The sequence below is a fragment of the Mus caroli genome, chromosome 4 (assembly GCF_900094665.2).
Source record: "Mus caroli chromosome 4, CAROLI_EIJ_v1.1, whole genome shotgun sequence".
Lineage (NCBI taxonomy): Eukaryota > Metazoa > Chordata > Mammalia > Rodentia > Muridae > Mus > Mus caroli.
The window spans coordinates 48,483,933-48,501,059 of NC_034573.1; the positions used below are offsets into that span (position 1 = coordinate 48,483,933).

Below are 17,127 nucleotides of genomic sequence, written 5' to 3' on the forward strand. Positions count from 1 at the left end.
CCTAAAAATACACTACCAAAGCATAAGAGGAAGGAAGTGAGGTTTAGAGACATCTATCTACGCCTTACATTGATTTGCAAGTCTCGTAAAGGAGAAGAGGGACTTTCAAGACTCATTACATAAATACCCAGTCCACAGCAACCCCATGAAACAAGTACCCTCTGTGGACCGCAGGGTCAAGGAACTTCCCCAAAGTCATAGAGCTGGTCGAATGCCAGCACAGAGCCCGAAATCCTATCTTCTGACCAGGCCTTTCCAGTACACCACGGGTGATTCAAACCCAAATGACAGATGCTTCCTAGACTTTTAAAGGAAGTTGAGGATATTCAGGGGACATCCTCTAACCCTGTGAGGATGTATCACTATGGAAGGAAATCTCCATGCTCTTCAGACTAGTCCTTGGGGCTGGGAGCTGACATGGCTTATGTGGAATCGGAGTGCTGATTAAGAACCTGGCAACGATTTGGCAAGGCACTAGTTACCCCCTGGAACAGCTGGTGGTGGGCATCATAACTGTTTCCCTGTACCTTTAGTCTTCTCAGAAGTGGTGTCCATCAGGTTACCCCCAAACTGATGTGTTTAAAGCAACAAGTGAGCCTAGGTGGAGAAAAGAAAGAGCATGTGCGGGCTGGAGAGGTGGCTCAGAGGTTGAGAGCACTGAAGAGGTTGAGACCTCTTCCAGAGGTCCTGAGTTTAATTCCCAGCAACCACATCGTGGCTCACAACCATCTGTAATGGGAACTGATGCCCTCTTAAGTGTGTCTGAAGACAGCGATTGTGTACTCACAAGAAAGAGAATGTGCTGCTGATACTTAGGAGAGACCAGAAATGTGTTCCCTCCCTCCCTCCCTCCTCTCCTCCGTCCTTCCCTCCTTCCCTCCCTCCCTCCCTCCCTCCTCCCTTTGTTTCTTCTTTGGATGCATGGCTTTACTATGTAACCCAGGGAGGCGAACTCAATCCTATAGCTCTTCTCTAGCCTCTGCCACCTGAATGCTGGGAAAACAGACATGGGACACCTTTCAGGCCTAGCTTAGATTTCTACTGGCCAGGTTACCTGTCGTCCTGGTTGCCTAGTATAATTCTCCCTGTATTTTGTAATGATCCCAGCCAGCTGTGTTGTTATTCTTAGCTTATGAGAGATGTCCCTCCCATGTAGTCTGAGAGAAAGCAGAGGCTCAGACAGGTTGAGTAGCTTGCACGTGGGTACAAATGTGTGATTATAGGTCAAGATGAGCATGTGTAGCCAGGCTAGTTGTATACTCTGTGGAAAGTTGCCCGGAAACCTACTTGAGTTTGAGACATGTGGCCCTGGCATTTCTGGAGCGTTTAACAAGTCCCTGAAATTAAAGATGAAGATTATGTGTCCAAAGAATTTTCATATATTACTTTGTTTAATCCTTCCGAGGACCTTGTGAAAGACTGCTCCATTCACCAGTGTTTCCGGGCGAGGAAACGGAAGCACAGAGCACTTAACCTGTTTCATCAAGGCAGCTGGCAGGGAGGGCATGCAGGCTCAAGCCTGTAATCTCAGCACTTGGAAGACAGAGGAAGAGAAGAATAAGGTTATAAAGTGAGAGCTGGTCTCAACCCCATCCCCATCTCTGCCCTCAATCAATAATAATACAAACTCAAGCAGTTGTTATGTGGGAATGACTGCATTCAGACTCTGGTCCTGATGACCAAGATGAGCGCTGCTAATCAAGCCAGGTGTTAATCGAGGCAACTCCTGTTGGCTGAAGATTGTTTTCAGTCGGATGGGCATTAGGGTTTGGCACCTTTTGAAAATATCCGACTAGGCAATGCAGTGGTCGTGTACATTACACATCGGAAAAGACCTTTGTATCATGGCTCCAGAGGATACATAAAAGTAAGAGGTCAATGTCCATAAGATGAAATGCCATTCTTTTCTAGGTAGACAGGATCCCAATTATTTGCTCATTCTTAAGGAGAACGAAAAAGTTTTCCAGGGCTGTTATTCGATCACCAGATGTGATTAGATTAACGTTTTAATTCTCTCCAGATGTTTAGCTGCCTGAGGTGACGACCACAGGTGAGTGCCCATGAAAACTCTAGAATAAGTACCATGTTCAAGAGGATCCTTTAAGGCTGTCAGTCTATGATAGTCATATGGTAGCCCTGAGCTACATCCTGCTGGTGTCCGTTAGGCACTTGAAATGTGCTAGGTCTGAGTAGATGTGCTGTTCTAAGTCTGAAATACACCGAAGTGTGAAACCTACTAGGAAAAGAAAATATCTTTGTACATTTTTATATTGATTGATGAAATAATATCTTTGGATAATTGCACTTGTTTCTGGCTCCTAGAAAATTTAAAAGTGTGTGTGTGTGTGTGTGTGTGTGTGTGTGTGTGTGTGTGTTGTACCTTATACTGCTTCTGTGAGGCAATGCTGGCTTATGTCTTTTGCTCTCTAGTTAAATAGGAAATACATGAGAATGTAGTTTTCATAGGCCAGTGCACTTTTGACTAACTGTCTGAATTATTTTAAACTATCTTTTAAAATTCATTTCCTTCTATCACAAAGAACATACTATGCTTGACATGCGTTTTTTAAAAAAATCAAGCCCGGCCACATTTCATTAGTTACTCTGGACCGGTCAGAAAGTGGTGACCTGGTTGTCAGATGGAGTTCATCCAGTGTTAGCTTCTGTCTATCCTCCCTTCTAAATATCCTGCAGGCGTGACCTCTCTTCTTCACCCTAGTGCACCTTCCCAGCCCAGACTTATTTTATCTCATGGATAGACACTGGTCTCAGCAACTGCCTTTGCGGCTGTGTCGCACCACCCTCCCTTCCTCTAGAAGTCCTCCATAATGTGTCCTTTAATCTCCAGGACACAGGTGACATTATATTATGTTCCTCTGATGAAGACTGCTAAGTGTTCCCTGTTGCTCTCCAAAGCAAGGATGGCAGAGGAGACTGACATTTGAGACTACATTGACGATATCTTCTTCAGTCCTGCTCTACAGGTGAGGAAACAGCTCTTTTGTACCTTGCCTGAAGTCAAGATGGTAGGTGGAGCTAGGATGAGATTCTATTAGTGTTCTTTGCTAAAGACCTAGCTAGAATCTTAGGGGGTTTTTGTTTGGTTGGTTTGGTTTAGCTTTTGGTTATTCTAGACCGACTTTCTCTGGGTAACTTTGGCTATCCTGGAACTCACTCTGTAGATCAGGCTGGTCTTGAACTTGGAGATCGACTTGCCTGTGCCTCCCAAATGCTGTGATTAAAGGCACCCAGTACCACAGGCTACCGGGATCTTCTTTCTGCCTTTTCAGAACATCCTGCTGGTGCTGGTGTTTGGTTTTAGGTTTTGGTTGTTATTTTTGGATAGCATCTGGCTTTGACTCACAAGGTTGGTTTTGATTCTCTTACCTTCATCTCTCATTTGCTGGCACTATAGGTGTGTACTCATACCCAGCCTCCAAGGTACTCAGTATTAGACCCGCCCTTCTTACCTTAACTCACGTTGCTTCTTTTCCCAAGTGCCTGGATTGGCACCTCTCTCTGTCTTTGTATTACAAGAACAATCTATATTTCATTTTAGAGTCCTCGGATTTCTTCATTTGCTAATTTTTGTATGTTAACCATAGCTTCATTATATTTTTAACTTATCAGAAAAGGCACACCTTAAACCAGTCTTTGTCTCCTTCATCATACTTCTTTTAGAGAAAAATTCTATGCCTAGATTCTTTCTGGTAGGCACACAAATATTCCATAAGGGAATGGTGTAGGCACTTAGCAACCAATCAATAGTGCATTTGTCTGGGCTCAATTCAAAATGATTGTGTGTGTGTGTGTGTTTTTTTTTTTAAATTTTCATTTTTAATGAAAGCACAGAACTCTGGGTCAAAGATTCCCTCTTCACCATCTAAATGTGAGATGGGTTAGGCCTTGGCCATGACAAGACACTTCAAAGTCAGACTTTACCTCACTGAGTCTCACATTTTCCCATCTTGGTTTCAGGACCTCACTTGTGGAATGAGGTGAGCGTGTCTGCTATCTCACCTATCTTTTGAGGGTAGCACTGCCTTTCGGATTTCCTGGAGAGACATTTAAGGTGTTTCCATGTGTTTTGAGGGAGGGTTAATAAAGTATATGGTCCCACAAGAACTGTGGGGGACGGTGCCCTCCCATACGCAGTAAGAGTGTGAAATACAAGGTCAGTTACTGGAGTAAACAAAAGATTGTAAACAACAGAAGCTAAATAAGTCTTCCTTCTCCACCCCCTGATCTCCTTAGGAGACACATCTGATGTGGGTTATGAAGATGGCTAGCAGAACACTGAGGTTGGTCCATCTGCTAATAGGCAGTTAGTGTTCTGTGGTCAGTCTTGGCTGTGCCATTTTGGTCACATGACCTTATTATTGTGTGAACTCATAAAGTATTTAAGCACCAAAGTGATCACATACCCCCACATTCTCTAAAGTGTGGGCCGACAGCCATGTGTGGACCTGGAGGAAGTTGGTTGGTTTTTTTGTTTATTTGGTTTCTTTTTAATAGAGAGATGAGTTAGCTTGCTTTCCTAGTTCTTAGTGGAAACACTTAAACTTTAAAAACGTTTTCCAGCTTGTAAAACCCACACACTAATAAAAACTTACAAACATTATAGAAGCTGGAATTCAGACAAAGGGAAAGTGCTTTTCAACTCCATGCAGAAGGCCTTGCTGTTCAGGGTTTGGGGCCCGTGACTTCCAAGTTTTTATCCACTAGCATATATTGTTGTAGTTTAAATAGTAGAAGACTATATTTTGTATTTTCCAAATTACAAATTCTTGAAGGAAAAGACTGTGGAATGAAGGAGCTAGGTGCTTGGTCTATGGTGACCCGAGCTTTGCCTACATTGAGCCTTGGCCATCAGTGACCTCATTTTTAATTTAATACGTGAATCTTTTAAGGACTTAGTGTGTCTTGAGTGATTCCATAGAAATAAACTGTTACTAGTTCTTTTCAGCCCCGATAATTCTCATCCTCCAAATACACTAGTCTCCTGGAATGCAGTCCTGTCTTATTAGTGAAAGTTACATTTTGTAAGGATACCCTTTGTCTGAAATGTCATTGCTAGAGGCAGGAGCAGAGAGTAATGTGCACAAAGATAGAAAAAAAAAAAAAAAAAAAAAGGAGGACAGAGGTAGAAACATATCATTAAGTCCCACACTGCCAAATGTGTCTCAAGTCTTGAGACAAGGGTGGCATTGAGATGAGGGAGGGACATGACTTGTCCTTGAGAACAGGGAACAAGGCCTCAGAAAGGCTTTGCTGATCTGCCCTGGAATAGCCCTGAGCCACCAGGCCTCTGATTCATGGCCAGATGGGACCTTACCCTTGTGTCTCCACCATGCCCTCACCCCGCACCTCCCTTCCACACACATACAAAACACAGTTTGTCCGTTTTAAGGTGCCGGGAGCCTTCCCCAACACATAAGCATCTTTGGGGAAGAAGTTCCCTTGGAGCCCATGTTTATGTTTAGTGTGCACGAGGTTCTTTAAATCCGTGATATGGCTTCTGGTGTCAAGGCAGTGCTGAGGTTGAGAGGTTCTGCTCTAAACTGGGTCTGAAGGAACCTCGTAAACTGAAGGTGCTGGGGTGACTGCTAAGTATGGAGAGTTGCAGGTGTCCAGGTGTCCGAGGAAGGAAATTAGTTCAAGGAAAACGTGGGCTTTGGTGGAGTGTACCGCCTAGACAATGGTTTCACAAGGATTTGAAGTCGGACTGTCTTACCATTCTTCTTAAGAAGGTTGGTCGTTCCTGACCCTGGCAGATGTAGAGATTTGGAACCCAAGGAGCACAAAAGCAGTCTTATAAAAAGAGTTAATAGCAATCATGCCAACTGTTTTAAGTAAGTCTTTACCTATGCCAGAGAATGATGCTACAGGCGTTACAGTTGTTATCCAGGTCATATGTTTGTTATCCAGATCATGACATACAACAGCCCTGTAATACAGGGGTCACTTTGTATAAGTGAGGATATAGAGGTTTGGAGAATTTCAAGCTTTGCAAAGAGTTGATAGGTTATGGAGGTGAGAACCAAGCCAAGGATTCTGAGGCTATCTTCTGTTGGGAGATTCCAGATGAAGCAGTCATGGAACTAGAGCCCACATCCAGTGGTGATCAATCTCTGATGGGAAATGGGAGTATACTTTCCACTGTGGCAGGAAGGGAATAGGGAAAGGAGTGTCGGGAGGTCCTGACCAAGACCCATGGAAAATGGACACCTTTTTCAGAATCAGACAGCACAGAGTGGAAGACAGAAGCTGCTCTTTAAACATCTGCATTGCTGGGGGAGGCACCCATTGAAGGTTATGCAAAGCACCTTTGAAGGAGAAGTCTCAAACTTTTACCCTGTCACTAAAGGAAAACGAATGGGGTTGAACTCTGGCCAGTTTTCCTTCTACTCTCTGAAGTCTCTGGAAGATGAAACTAGAACCTAGCTATTTTTCTCCCAGAAAGAAGCCAAAGGCTTTTCAATGAATTGTAGCAACCTGCTGATTGAGACTTGAGGCTGAACAGGTAGCCATTGGAAATCATCTCCATGACCTTAGGCTAGCGTTAGAAAATTCCTGAATACAGATTACCTGAGATAATGAAGCCATTAAAGATCCGGAGGTAGAGTTGTCAAAGGAATGTAGGTGGAGGAGAAACTCTAAAAGAGGAGTTGAAATTCCTTGGTGGTCAATCTTCCTACCCAATTACTCTGTATTGTATTTTATTTCACTTTATCTTAAGCAGTAAATCTTGAACTCATTTCATTGAATGGAAGCATCATTTCCTGGGACTAAACCCAGGTAGCTCTCTGTCCTTCCCCCACTAAACTTTCTGTTTTCTTAAACAAATGTGCTGGCCAGCACTCCCGGGACCTGTAGGCGCTGGCTGTGGAATTTGTTCTGCTTTCTTTTATCTACTCTTGTTTGCTGGAGAATGGATCTCCTGGAGCTCTCAATAACCTCAAAAATCACTGCTTAGCAAGGAGCTGACCTTGACCTCCTGATCCCACAGCGTCTGCCTCCTTGGTTCCCGCATAGGCCACCATAGTCTGATTACTTGGCTGGGTTTTGACCTGAAATTTTTTTTTTTCAAATTTTATTCTTAAGCTGGGAGTTTTCCTACTTTAATTATTAAGTATGGTGCTGAGTTTAAAGTTTATCAGGTGTCCCCAGCCTTTTCTGTATTGAACAAATTGTCTTTTCATTTCAAATAGCCTTGATGGACTCCCTATATTAAAATACTAGCCTCTTTATTACAGCACCCCACTTCAGCATGGAGTGACAGTCCTGTAAATAGGTTGCCGGGTATTATTTTAAAATAACAATATTTTCCTCAATATTTGGAGAAGGCATTGGCTGACCTTTTGTATTTGTGAGACAAGATGTTATTATATCTCTGGCTGGCCTGAAATTCACTAATGAAGATGAGACCAGCCTCAAACCACCAAGATCCACCTACCTCAGCCTCTCCAGTACTAGGATTACTGGCCTGGAGCCACCACACCCAGTCCTAATCAAGCCACTATTGTCAGTTGAAACTGAGTTTTGAGGGCTTCTTCACACTGTCTCTGGAAGTCACTTTGGTAAGGATCCTGGAAATAGGCCAGGCAGTTTGACAAGTGTCTGGTTTACTAATTCTATTGTTTCTTAAACCTAAGCTTTTCAACTCTTTCTTAGTTTTACTGTGTGTGTGTGTGTGTGTGTGTGTGTGTGTGTGTGTATGTGTGTGTGTGTGTGTGTGTGTAGGGACAGAGTAGGGTGTCCCTTTATCAATTAATTTTGATAATCTCCAAGTTTCTAGACAATTATATTAGGTAAATTGTCATAACTTAAGCATTGTAACTTAAATGACTGTGCTTCCCTTCCATTTGTACCTACCTTAATCTTGTGAATTTGTGTTTTGCTCTGCTCCTTTTTAATTTTAATTAGGCTCTCCTTTGTTTTAATTTCATTTTAATTAGTTTTATATGAGTTTAAATAATACACTTACTAAGTCTTGTCAGTATTTGCTTTTTTGATGTTTTGTTTTAGAGGCAGGAATTCACTATGCAGTCCTGCCTGGCCTTACAGAAGGCCACTTGCCTCTGCTGCTCAGGTGCAGGGATTAAAGATGTATGCCACCACACCTGGTTGAATTTTGACTTCTGGCCCCCCACCCCCTGCCTTTTATACATGCTAAGTCTTTGAATCATTTTAGTAGTAGTTTTGCTTTAAGAAACTTTATTTCTATTTTTTAAACTTATTTATTCATATTACGTTGTGAGTCTTTTGTAGCCAAGGAAGATCTTGAACTGTCGATCGATCCTTCTTTCTTTACCACTAGGTTTTGGGGATACAGGCGGATGCCACCAAATCCATTTCTGTGGTATTGGGACGAACCCAGGGCTTCATGCATCCTAGGCCTGTATTCTGTTAACTGAGCTACACCCCCAGGCCTGTTATAGTTTAATTTATAATTTTGATATAACTAAAAAATGTCCTCTTAAGTTATAACTGTTCTTTGCCAAATTCCACATTTAGGTATGTACCCTTTTAAAAGTTAGAGTCTGCTGTTCAGATTTTGTGATTATCTGAGAAATTATTCAGTAGAATATTTTAAAAAATTCCCCAAGTGCTTAGAAATCTGCCTTCTTCCCCCCCACCCCACCCCTCCAGCTTTATTGTACTGTGAATAGAAACAATAGACTCTTTTCTATTTGTAATTCATTATCTCTCCATTTGGGCATTAAGGACCTTGGGAAGCATCGGTGGGCACTTGAAAACCTCTGTAAATATTCCACAGATACTTGAAAAACACAAAAGTACGATTTCTATTTCTGGGATCTAAAATGTAAAATGTCTCTCTTAACTCAATTTTGTTAATGATATTAATTATATCCTTAGTTGTCTGTCTCCATTTAGTCTATTCAATGCTCGGGCCTCTGTCTTGTGTCTGTTGCCATTGTTTTGGTGTCTCTTGGTGCTGTTAAGTGGACACAGATATTCATTATAACTCTTCACAGTGGATTGTTCTCTTATGCTATCAAGGGTTTGTCTTTGCCATCCAGAGAGCTTCTGTCTTGATTTAGCCCTGACTAATACTAAGGAGAAACTCTCTCCTTATTATTTTGCTTGGTATCTTCTCGATCATGTCATCACACTCAAACTCTGTGTCCTTTGCCTATGTGCATGTCTTCTGTAAGCAAAACACAATTAAAGATTTAGTTTTCCATCTACCCAGAGACATTTTCCAAAGGAGGGGTGATCCAGTTCCCTCAGATCCATAGAGCATGCGCATTTGCCCTTGATCAGTCATGGGTGTTCTCATGTTTCTGCTGGGTCTCCTTTGTCTTCTGCATTTACAGATCATCCACATGGTCTTCGATTTGCTCCCTCCAGCAATTGAAAGTTATGTAATTGTTTTTATTTTATTACCAATTAGAAGTTAACCTTGACTAAGGTATCTGTACTTCAATTTGAAGTTTCATGTAATTGCTTATTTATTTTCCTTTTTATTTTTTAATTTTAGGACCTCATTATCCCAGGCTGACCTCAGACTTGCTATAGAGTGGAGAATGGACTTAACCTTGTGATTTTCCTTATTCCACTTACTGGGCACTGAGATTATAGGAACTGTTAGGACTGACGATTGAGTCTTAATTCTCTTTCTTAACCCTTCATAGACACTGCCTTGATGTTGGCCATTGCTAAATCCCTCTGTGAAAACCACAAAGGCCACTTAGCATTTTCCCTATATGTCCCAATGTTATTAGCTCACCCTTTGAAATCCTGGTCATAGCATGTCTCAGTGCTGAGAATTCTCTCTTCCTCTTCCGGGGAACATCAGCCACTCTGTTGTCCTAAGTATTTTCTATCCCAGATCTGAGTGTATTTTGTTTTGCTTTGCTGTCGGCTTCCAGCATACTTTCATCTGTGTGTTGGATCTTTGTGTTCAGCCCTTATCTGTCATCTTTTCCTACCTGCTTTCATCTGCTCGTCCCTCTCTGCCTTCCGCGTACTGTTCTGAAGACTGTTTTCCACATCATCAACTTTGTTTTTGGTTTGTGGATTATTCCTCTTATAACTTTAATATATTTATTAGCTCTACAGTGGTATTATTTGTGTCATCGGTTTCTTTCTTTAGCTGCCAGCTCCCTTTCATCTCATGCATGTCTTATCACCCATCTTTGATCTCGCCCTCCATCGACTCTCCGTTAATTGCTGTATATCATTTTCTTCTGTGTCCTGGTTTTCCAAAGAGATTGCTCATTGGTCTTCTCCAGGCCATTTTTTTTTTCTTGTCATCCTCCTTCAGGATATTTCCCCCTAACTTGCTGATTGAGATGTAACTTTTAGAACATTTTTAGACCCCTCCCTCACCCCTACATTTTGTGGATGATAAAATTTCCTTAAGCTCAACTCACTTCTCACCTAAGTGTGAGGTTGAGATTGCATGCTTTTTGTTTTTTGTTTTGGAAATCCTTCAGTCTTAGGGGCCTTGGCTGTGTTTGGAGCAGGACATGGCTAATGAAATTTGTCTCTGAACTCTTGATCTTAAAGTTTAAGCCTTGTTCTTTTTTTTTTTTTTTTTTAAATCTTGGTCAAGACTTTGTTTGCAGCTGCAAGCCCCGCCCCCTCCACCCCTAAAGTCCTTGGCTGGCGTGAAGCATAGGACCTTCCTTCTCATGATGAATTTCCCAACACCTTTGTGGTTTCTGCAGTTTCTCGTTGACCATTTAGCTTTGCATTACAGTGTTTGGGGGGGGGGGGGCAAAAACAAACAAACAAAAAACCAACTACCTGCTGCTCTGGTGGAGATGTCATATTCCTCACAAAAGCTTTTCTTATGGAAGATTCTAGAGCCCTGAGGCTTTCCTCAATTCTAAGAACTACTCTGACCCCCCTCCCGGTTATGGGTTGCCATGCCCTACTTTAGAAATGCCAAGGGTACCATGTCATGGGTCATTCTGAAGTTTGCAAGGAACATGAACTGCATCCCATCATAGCAATTTTAAGGATAAGCATTGCCCTTAAAAGATGCTTCATCAACCCTTATCATGCTGGGTCTGCAATGAAGTTTAATATTAGCAGACATGCATCTTCTTCCCTGATCTTTAAAACTATATAATTAATATTCATTTCATCAATTGCATTTTCTTGTGAATCTTCTTGGGATAATGTAAAAAAAAAAATGTCTATTTATTCCAGATAGGAAAGACATTGACCACCGTAGTGACCAGGCCAGCTGGGTGAACCAGTGTGTTTATTGAGGGACATTTACAAGAAGTAGAGTGAATCACAGCCTTCTGGGTCACTAGACCCCTACTCTTGACCAACCTCCTTCTTCATAGCACCCCCTAAATCCCTGTGAAGTTGGAGGTTGGGGGAAGTGGCAGGGAAAATCTGGGGAGGGTCTGGTCTAATCACCCTTCCTCCGAGGGAATGTTAACAGCCTCTTTCCCATTTCCGAGGACCTAGCCATTGCTATATTGTCTTGCTAAATTTATTTTGCGGAGGAACAGGAGTTGCCTGGGGGTGGAGATTTTCCCTGGCCTAAGGTGTTCCTTCAGGTTACCCTGAAAATCTCAGTTCTTTGATGCTTTGGCCATGCTATGCCCCGAGGGACTTGGGATAACGTAAATGCATCTGAAGCTGGATTGCTGTGCAGCAAAAAATGGAGTTGCTTTGAAGCCTAGCGAGTGGTCTCAGGGCATCCTACTGCAGAGAAAAGTGGAACTTGATCTTAAAACTGGGCAGTACTCTGACGCTGCCTAACTAGTTGATTCTGTATTACCTGAGAATTTGCATCCCAATTGGTTTGAGTTCCTGCAGCTGCTACTGCCGTTGGTCTTTGAGAATCCTTGTCTTAAGGGATGGGAGTTACCTGGAACCTCAGTAGAAATGGTCTCTGTAGAAGAAAACCAGGAGGAGCCCTGGGCACGTCAGTATCTTCTCATCATTCATACTGGACACTTCTGTTATAGCCTTTGATGAAAATATACTTTTATGGTTGAGGATCATTCCTAGCTTTCTGAAGGTATTTAACTTAAAAAAAAATCTGAAAATTATCCCCTAGTAATTAAGGTAGAGAGATCAAAGAATAAAGGATAAAGATAAGCCAGGAGGGAGGCTGTGGCAGTGTGATGGCTAAGAGTTCAAGATCAGTATGGGCTATAGAGAGTACAGTCAGGGCTCCCTATACAGTCAGGGCTCCCTATATCCAGAGCCTGTTATAATACAACAACAACAAAACTTAAACTAGAAAGAGAGATAAGTTAGTATGTTAGTCAATATATAAAAAGGGCTTGGTGGAACAAGCCCTTAATCCCAGGACTCTGGAGGCAGAGGCAGGCACATCCCTTAATTTGGCCAGCCTGGTCTACAGAGTGAGTTCCAGGATGGCCAGGGCTACACAGAGAAACTGTGCTTCATAAAAACAAACAGAATAAAAAAAAATTCATATTGCTGTGAGTTTAAGGAGAAAATAGATGTGTTTGGTTTCATCCCCAGGACAAGGGACTGAGGTGCCTATTTTACACACCAAAGCAGACCTGGCCTCCAGGTTCTCCCAGAATCCTTCAGTCCCTACCTGGCATACCCTGCCCCCAACCTTGAATTTTCTAGCTCAAGGGCTGGGCTTCCCGTCCTCCTGAGTCTCTTCCCTATATAATTCAAACATTTTGCTCTCTCTCTCTCTCTCTCTCTCTCTCTCTCTCTCTCTCTCTCTCTCTCTCCCTCCCCCTTATCCGGCACCCCACCCCCGACCCCCGTGGTGACTTGCCTGTCCTTGGTCCTTGGGGCCAGTGAACTCACTCCCCTGAGAGCAGCTTCCCAATAAGCCTGCCTTTAATACAATTTAATCTGGTTTACATTGTGTCATTTCACCTTGTTGGAGAAATAACTGACCAATTGTTTGCTTGACATGTGCCATCGACGGAGTTCTGACCTTGACAGTCTGCATGGCTCAGTGGGTAGGCCACAGGGAAGCTGACTTCATTGCTAGGTGTTTCTGACTGCTCTGCTTTCTTCTCCCATGAGTCTGACCCTCATCTTTCCAGATGTCCCTGAGGCTCTTTCAGTCATGCTCTTTAGTGACTTTGTTGACAGAGTACATTTTCCATAAGAAGCAAAAGGATGTTTCTCACAGGGTGGACTTGGGGACAGTAAAGCTCCCCCATAACCTTGCTCTGATTCTGTGAACTTGGGGGGTCTGAAGAAAGATCACTCAGGGTTACAGCTCGCTCTTTCCTCTCTTTGTCCGCATCCTCAGTTCTCCCGAATGCACTTAGCAAAAGTATGAACACAGGGCTTGTGTGCCTGAGAAGTTCCTTGAATAAGTCACAGCTTTAGCACCTTTTGCGTTGTCTCCTAGTTTGAATTCCTAGTAGAGGAGACACTGGAGGGGCAATGCAATCTGCCTCCCAGGGAAGAAACAAGGTTTACCTACTCCTGAGAACACCTGGAAATGCATAAACTTGGACTTGAAGTGGGAAGAGCTGTTAATAAACTGAATTACATGTATGTCCTCACTGTTGACTTCCTTTCTCAAATTATGGGTTTCATAAGCTCCCCCACTCCTCCCGCCCCTTGCCCCCTTCAGAGAGGTCTCGGATAGGTTACTTTTCTTAGGACTTTGGTTTATTATCTGAAAGATAAAGATGTTGCTGTAAATTGTGCTACCTAGTCTTCTTAAGATTGCTGATCTCGTAGATGTGATGAGCCTACAGATAATCAGCTTTTAGAGTAGATTCTTCAGGGAGGTTCAAATCATACATCACTTTAGCTAAGGAAGAGAAGCTGTTCCGATAGAAAAGTGTGATGTTTCCCTCCTCTAAAAACGGGGTTCCCATATACAAGGGGAGAGATGCTTCTCAGGGTTCCCGAGAATGTTTTTCAGATGAGCATTAAGTGGTCGTGATGGTTTGTGTGTGCTTGACCCACAGAGTGGCACTATTAGCAGGTGTGACCTTGTTGGAGGAGGTGTGTCACTGTGGATGTGGGCTGTTAATTAAGACCCTCACCCTAGCTGTGTGGAAGTGAGTCTTCTACTAGCAGCCTTCAGATGATGTAGAACTCTCAGCTCCTTCTGCGCTATGCCTGCCCGGATGCTGCCATGTTCCTGCTTTGATGATAATGGACTGAACCTCTGTACCTGTAAGCCAGCCCCAATTAAATGTTGTCCTTATGAGAGTTGCCTTGGTCGTGGTGTCCATTCACAGCAGTAAAGCCCTGACGAAGACCGAAGTTAGTACTAGGAACTGGGATGTTTCTGTGATAAGCCTGACGGATCGTGCTTTTGTTTAGAGGAATGTGAATTTTGGGACTTTGGAAAGCAGTGGAATGCTTTAAGTAGGGCTTAATGGGCTATCTTTGTAGGAATATGGAAGACTTTGTTGCTGAGTCTGATTTGAACTGTGTAGACCTGGCCAACGAGGTTTCAGGGGAGAAGAATTTCAGAATGTGGCCTAGAGATTGTTTTTGTGGTATTTTGGTGGAGAATGTGGCTGCTTTTAGCCCTTGTTTGAAGAGTCTAGCGTAGTCTAAGGTAAAGAGATTTATATTAATTGCATTGACAAAGGAAGCTCAAAAAAGTCCAGCAGAGACTTTATTCTCTGGTTAAGTCTCATGAAGAGCGTTCTGAAGAAGCCTATCAAACTTAGAAAGGAAAAATATAAAATATATGGCTCAGGTATTAAAGGGGCACCAGGAACTGAAATAGAACTGAACCCTATGTTCTAGGAGTTAACAGATTAAGGGATTTGGGGGCAGCATCCTATCTAGGTAAATTTAGATCCAGGCATGGTGGTACACACCTTTAATCCCAGCCTTACAGGAGACAGAGCCATGCAGATCTCTGAGTTTAAGGTTAATCTACAGAGCAAATTCCTGGAAAGCCAAGCTTAGGCAGAGAGGGAGTGGGAAGACAGAAAGCTGGTAATAGAATAGGGGGGTGAGGGGGAGTATGCTCCGGCCCCAGTGAGCAGCAGAACTTGGCAGCTTTGGCCATGTAGCTCTGGCTTTAGAGTCAAGAAGAGAAGGGACGACTGGGACAATTGATGCTGGTCAACTGGAGCTAAGAAATTAGTGGTGATTAAGAATCATTCTGGTGAAATCTCAGAAGTGTTTTCTGAGAGCATATAGAAGCTGTGTTCCAGAGATAGTCAAGTTTGTACCTCCTGCACAGCTGGACTTGGTAATGGGATTTGAAGGCATGAAGGGGTCATGAAGAGCAGCTGAAGCTTGGCATTGAGAGAAGTCAGGGAAAACCAATGGTGAAGGTGCAGCCTCAATTGTAGTTGACGGCCCAGGACTGAATGGGTCATGCAAAGGATTTAAGGCTTGCACTGTGAAGAGAGCCTATGAGAGACTATTGGTGAAACCTAGTTACAGCAGAAGACCCCAGTGTATTGGGGGCCAGTACCATGGGATGATCACCAAGGACAGCAGCAGCAGTGTAAGTAATCAGTCTGAGCTTAGAGTGCTACAGAGGGCAGAAGTGAAGAAGTGGTGCCAGCCTTTTGGAGGAGCCCAGAAGATCATGTGTGGATCCCAGACATTGAAACAAGAAGCTATAACATTGAAGTTGCCTCAGATACCCCTAAGATTTTCGAGATGCCAGAGCTGTGGGCTATCTGCTGAGGAATGTTGCTAACAGGGTGTGGAACCAGCCCAGGAAAAGAAGTTCATTGCAGTCAACAAAGATGAAAAAGGAGTTGGAGATCTGAAGACCTCTTTAACATCAGACATGGAGATGCAGAGTTTGGAGTTTGCCCAGTTGGTTTCCTGTCTTGATTTAGGGATTATAGTTAAGTGATTGGATGGATCTCAAGAGACCTTGAACTTTGCACTTTTAACATTGTTGAGAAGTTGGATTAAATGTACTTTTTGTTGTGCTATGGCTAGATAGGGCCCCCATAGACTCATGTCTATGAACCTATGTCAACAAGCCTATGGAGGCCAGGGAGTGGAATGTGCTGGTTTGTATATGCTTGGCCCAGGGAGTGGTGCTATTAGAAGGTGTGGCCTTGTTGAGTAGGTGCCACTCCCACTGTGGGTGTGGGCTATTATAAGACCCTAGCTGGCTGGAAGTGAGTCTTCCAGTAGCAGCATTCAGATGAAGACATAGAACTCTGAGCTCCTCCTGCATCATGCCTGCCTGGATGCTGCCATGCTTCCACCTTGATGACAATGGACTGAACCTCTGAACCTGTAAGCCAGCCCCAATTAAATGTTGTCCTTTAGAAGACTTGCCTTGGTCATGGTGTCTGTTCACAGCAGTAAAACCCTAACAAAGACAATGGTTTTGTGGAGGGAAGGTGATCACATGGTCTCCAGTGTAACTACAGTTGTCCATCAGCTTAGGACAGCTTAGCAGTGTAATATCTGCATGGATGGAGCAAGGCTACTGGGGACACCATCTCCATGGAAGAAGCCCCAAATTCCTAGAATGTTAGGAATCAGCTAATGGCTATAACGAAGCTTTCTTAGCTTTCTTAGCTGGGATGGGGGTGGTGTTCTATAGCACCCTATTTGGTTCTGTCTATCTTTATTTCTATCTTTCTATCTATGAATCATCTCTCTATTTTTCATCTATTTGTCTGTTTTTAATGACCTTATCTTGATTTTGTACTTTTCTCCTGGAAAGTAGGCAAGCATAGTCACTCACTCAAAGTCACCAGAACCAGACCTGGCTGGGCCCTGGGGATAAAAAGCAAAAAAAAAAAAAAAGAACAAAATTGTCATTTGAAGGTGACTTTTGAATAGCCAGAGGCCTTATCGCCTTGAAGGAAGATAACTTTACACACCAACAGAAGATCTGTATTGCATTTTTCATAGAAATTTTGGTTGGAGACCATATACTTAGTGTAGAACTTGCCCTTTTTAAATGATATTGTCCCTTTACCAAATTCAGATGACGAACAGTGCAAGGATCTTAACACCAGCGAAGGGTAGGATAGTCATGTGCCTCCATCTTGGAACTTTCTTGAAAGACTTTCAGTGAAACTACCAAAATCAGAAAATAGGACTAAATATTTTATAAGGGCTGTTAAGATCAATTAGAACTATACTCAAGAAGTTGGAAGAGAAGTTGTTAGTTATTTGGGCCAGAGACGAACTAGCTACGACCTCAGGAAGTGCTAGAAAAGAGAT

The 17,127-nt window shown here is 43.0% G+C and overlaps 1 protein-coding gene across 3 annotated transcripts in view; it reads left to right on the forward strand.

The window, feature by feature from the left end:
- Znf462 (zinc finger protein 462) overlaps positions 1–17,127 on the forward strand; it is a 135,586-nt gene that overhangs the window by 32,443 nt on the left and 86,016 nt on the right. The window contains exon 1 of one of the 3 annotated variants that reach the window (XM_029476289.1): positions 2,865–2,984. The exons of the other annotated variants lie outside the window; for them this stretch is intronic. The gene's annotated coding sequence lies outside the window, so the exon portion shown is untranslated. Of the gene's footprint in view, positions 1–2,864; positions 2,985–17,127 lie in introns of those variants that run through there. 3 annotated transcript variants of the gene reach the window in all.